Raw genomic sequence first — 5,219 nt, 5'->3', positions numbered from 1 at the left:
ATTGTTCTGTAGTTTCCACACTCAGTTGGGTCGCCCTTCTTTGGGATGGGAACAAATATCGACCTCTTCCAGTCATTTGGCCAAGTGGTTGTTCTCCAGATTTCTTGGCAGAACTTGGTGAGCACATCCACAGCAGTATCCATTAGCTGAAATATGTCAATTGGTATATCATCTATTCTGGGGGCCTTATTTTTTGCTATTTCCTTCAAAGCAGCTTGAACTTCTGCCTTCATCACCATAGGCTCTGGCTCACATACTATTTCATTAAATTCTTCTGTATCTGCAAAATTTTTAGAATGAGTGAATGAGAGAGAGCCTAGGAAAACAATTTGGGCTATTCACACTGTAGTGGAAAATTGACCCTTCTCCATTAAAGAGTGCCAGGGATTGAATTGTTTCTCCCTAATGTAATTACTTTCTCACTAATTGCTTTCATGTTTGAATCAACTCACAGATTACCCTCTAGCAGGATTTTGGGGGCTGCAAATCACATTGGAGCAGATTGTCCACTTTTAAAGCCACTGGTGGATTTGAATTGCCAGGTGGGTGTGGCCTTTGGATTAGCAGCTCAACTCCAAGTGGACTAGGAAGCTATATAATGATTCTCATGAGAAATCAAATAATGGTAGGAGGATGAATGGCAGAATGAGAATGCAACACTTCTTTATTACACTCATTCACAACCCTATTAGCAAGCAAGGGGGGGTTCTCTGAACCACTAAACCACTAGATTTTTGTTGTCTGTCATTGAGTCAGAACCAACCCATAGCTGACCCCAAAGCATATTTTCAGGGGCAGTAAATCACATGAGAGTAAACTGACTAACCTTTTCCTCTGGAACAGCTGGTGAATGAGAACCACGAGCTTTGGGATTTCTTTGGGATTGTGGCACAGCTTCTTACCATTAAGCCCCTGAGGGCATTAATATCAGCAATAAATAGTCATCAGAAAGGGAGTGCATCTACTTGGACTCCAGTTGTGTAGTGAAGTTATTTTATTCTGTGAAGGCCAACACCTTCAGGTACCTCTAGATGTAGAAAACCAAATGGAAATAAGGGATTTTTCTCCACAACCAACATACAGAGAGAGAGAGAGAGCTTTTCCCGAGAGCCAACATCCTGAAATTTAGACTTTGACCTTCGTAAATCTTAAAAAAATTGTTGAACTTGAAAATAATTTTAGGATTCCTTGGACTACCAAGAGGACTAACAGTTCTGTCTTGAGGAGAGTGAGATTATAATGTTCCTTGAAAGTAAGGATGGTGAAACTTCATCTCACATACTTCGGGCATGATTTATGAGGGGCCAGTCCGAGGAGAATGTAATCACGCTTGGAAGGTAGAGGGTTAACATAAAAGAGGAAGATTCTCAACAAGGGGGGCTTACAAAGGGACTAACAACAGGTTCAACCATGGTTGAATGGTTGAATGGTTGAGGAATGGTGAGGATGGCACAGGGTAGGGTAGAATTCAGATCCATTGTTCATCAAATTGACTAGAATCACAGTGGACCAGAGGCAGAAAACAACAAAGTCATTTAATTGTGCTATCCCTATTATAACAACACTAGGTAACTAGGTTGTTTTATTTACCTAGTGCTTCTGTAGCAGATGACACAAATAGGTGGCTTTAAGAAACAACAAGTTTATATATTTATCACTTTATTGTGGTTGATAAATTGCCTTCAAGTCAGTTCCAACGTATAGTGATCTACAACAAAACAAAACTCTTCCCTGTCCTATGCCCCCTTACAATCATTGTTGTGCTTGAGTTACTTGTTGCAATTATTGTGCTTGCTTATATTTCTGAGAATTTTCTTCTTTTTCACTAACTCTTGTTTTATAAAGCATGATATCTTTCTCCAGTGATTAGTTCCCTCCTAGTAACAGGCTCAAAACATATCACCATCTTCTAAAGAACATACTAGCTTACACCTTTCCAGGAAAAAGAAAATAAATCTTTGCTGGTCAATTATATATTAACATTATGATTCAAAGGCATTAATTCTTCTGAGATCTTCCTTATTCATTGTCCAACTTTCATATGCATATGAAATAATTGAAAAGAACATAGTTTTGGTCAAGAGACTCTTAGCTTTCAGAGTGATAGATTTACTTTTTAGGCACGTTAAAGAGGATCTTGGCACCAGATTTGCCTACTACAATAGATTCTTTGTTATGTTTATTTGTTTGTCTTTTTTACTTATTTGGCAATACCACCTCAGACAGGGGTCTTATGACAAGAATTTACAGAATTTACTCCAGGGCCTCCAAAAGAAAAAGACTGATGGCCTGATTACAGAATAGGCAAAAGACCAGGAAAGACTTTTCACAGAGGAAGACTGCCAACAGACACATGAAAAAAATGCTCAAAATCACTGGCAATAAGAGAGATGCAAATCGAAACCACAGTGAGGAAATATTTCAACCCACTTGCAGGAGCAAAGTTTGGTAGGGCAGCAAGCAAGCAATACATGCTGGAGAGGATGTGGAGATGTGGGAACTCTCATACATTGTTGGTAGGATTGTGGAATGAATGGTACAGACACTCTGGAGGACAGTTTGCCATTTCCTCAAAGGATTGAACATAGAAACTCTGTTTGAACCAGCTTTTCCACTGCTGGGAATTTACCTCAAGAAGATTCTTAGCTATCTTGAGTGCTGCTTTTCTGGGTGTTGATTTTGAATTAAAGTGAAATGAAACCTTTGTCAACATCAATATTTTCTACATTTATCATTATCTTGATTATTGGTACACTTAGAATTGTTTTTTAAATATTAAAGTGTAATACATAAAATAAAGCTGTAATCTTTGATCTCCCTTGGCAAAATTGTCATGTTTTCTTCATTTTCATCAGACAGGACTGTATAATCTGCATGTCAGAAATTATTAAAGTGGCATCCATTTGCTATACAACATACCTCTGGAAACTCTATGAACTTTGTTAAATAGTGATAGTTATAGAAAGGCTTCTGGCCTTCTGTTAGGATTGCCGAGTCTGCTTAACTTGGTAGCAATCAACAACTTCTTTTAATCCTCAGGCCACAATTTTCTTCACAAAAATCTATCTTCTCTCATTATTTATTCAGAATACATATAGATTTAAACTATGAAGCATCCTCCTTGTTTGTGTAGGTTATGCATGAGCACAATTAAGTTCTCTGAAATTTGTGTTTTTCCTGAATTTACCTATACTTTTTTAGTGATGCACAAAGTAGAATGCATTTTCAGCATCAATAAAACATAAGCAAACTTCTTTCTGTTATTCTTTGTTTTCAGCCAAAATTTATCTAATATTAACAAAGCTATTCCTTCTTTTAAGTCCTGTTTTTAATCTATCTTGACTTTGTGAAAATTCCCTGTTGATGTACTGCAAAAATAATTTTATAAATTATCTTCAACATTTTCCTAACATGTGATATTAATGCTGTTGTTGTTGTTATGTGCTGTCAAGTCAGCCATGTCTATAGAGATCCTGTGTACAATAGTTCTGAACCATGCTCTACCCTGAGCCAATCTCACTGTCTCTGACACATCTATGCTCATTACCCCACTTACTGTGCCAATTCATCTCATTCAGGGTGTTCTCCTTCTGAGCTTCTACTCCACCTTTCCAAGCATGATGTCTTTCTCCAAAGACTGGTCTCTCTTGGCAACATGCCCAAAGAATGTGAGATAGAGCCTCAAATCCTTGACTTCAAGAAGCAGCTTGGTTTCATTTCCTGATATTAGGACTTGATGGCACATAACAACAGCAACAACACCAACCTAGAGAGAGTTCTGTGGGCCTGGTGGAAAGTTATGCTACCAAGTCAAAGGTGAGTGATTTTAATCTGTCCCTCGTGTCTCGTTTTAATTGTTTTTGGTCAAACATTCTTCTAAGTAGTATAGCACTGTCTGTGCATTTGCTGTGTACAGAGGTGACTTGTGGTTGATGTGATGTTAAATATTGTGACACTAGTGTGTCAAATGCAATAATGGTTACTGGTGGACAGTGTTTGGTGGAGCGCCCCAATTAAAACAAGCGTGGAAACAGGAGTGGCATCTACTTCCAAAATAGCTTGCCTCTGGAAACGCTATGAACTTGGAGAAACAATGAAAGTTATACAATTGTTTAGGTCTTTCATTGATAAGGTCACTATGAGTTGTCTATGATTCAACGATACTTAACACCACCACCACCATATAGTACAATCATTCAAAATGGTCTCTTGCAAATGTTGTAGAAATGAAGTTTAATAATGATTAACCATAGAAGTTGTATGGCACCATCAAGTCAATTAAGCTTGTAACAACCCTATAAACAAACAACAAATAGAAATCTTGTGCTTTGCTGCTCTATCCTTATAATCTTCAAAATACCTATTGTTCCAGTCACTGTGTCAATCCATTTTGTTGAGTCTCTTTCTCTATTTCTGACTCTCTACCTCTCCTAGAATTATACCTTTTTCCAAGAAAAGGCCCCTTCTGATAAAATGTCCAAGTATGTGAGATGATGTTTCATTAACCTTGATTCTATGAGCATTCTGATTACACACCCGCCAACACCGATTTGTTTGTTTTTTGACAGTCTGTTCTATATTCAATACTTTGTCAGCACTGCAATTCAAAGACATTAATTCTTCTTTCATTTTACTTATTTACTGTATGATTTTCAGATCATAGGGAGAAATTAAAAATATGGCTTGGATAAATGGCATCTTAGTCTTTAAACTGAGCACATTGCAGATGTCTTTGACAGCATGTTTTTTCAGTTCAATTTGTCTTTTAATTTTATGGCTGCTGTCATGGTTATGGATTTTGTTATGGTTCTGTGTATATTGTTTTACTACTTCAACCTCTTCACTATCCATTATGATGCTGAAGATTTTTGTTTGCTTGATGTTAATATTTACTCAGTATTGAAGGCTATAGTCTAATCTGATTCTATAAATATTTCAAACCTGTATCACTTTATACAAGCAATATTATGCCATCCAGAATTATATCCATATGCTTACAAGGAAGTCCAGTGAACACTATTATCATCCATATATATGCACCAACAACCAGAGCCAAAGAAGAAGAAATAGATGATTTCTACCAACTCTTACAGGCAGCGATAGATCAAACATGCAATCAAGAAGCATTGATAATAATGGGTGACTGGAACGCAAAAGTTGGAAACAGGGAAGAAGAATCAGTAGTTGGAAAACATGGACTTGGTGACAGAAATGAAGCT

The sequence above is a fragment of the Elephantulus edwardii genome, unplaced genomic scaffold, assembly GCF_000299155.1.
Source record: "Elephantulus edwardii isolate Elephantulus edwardi_28Jun2011 unplaced genomic scaffold, EleEdw1.0 scaffold00010, whole genome shotgun sequence".
NCBI classification, from domain to species: Eukaryota; Metazoa; Chordata; class Mammalia; order Macroscelidea; family Macroscelididae; genus Elephantulus; species Elephantulus edwardii.
This window is presented reverse-complemented; position numbering follows the sequence as displayed.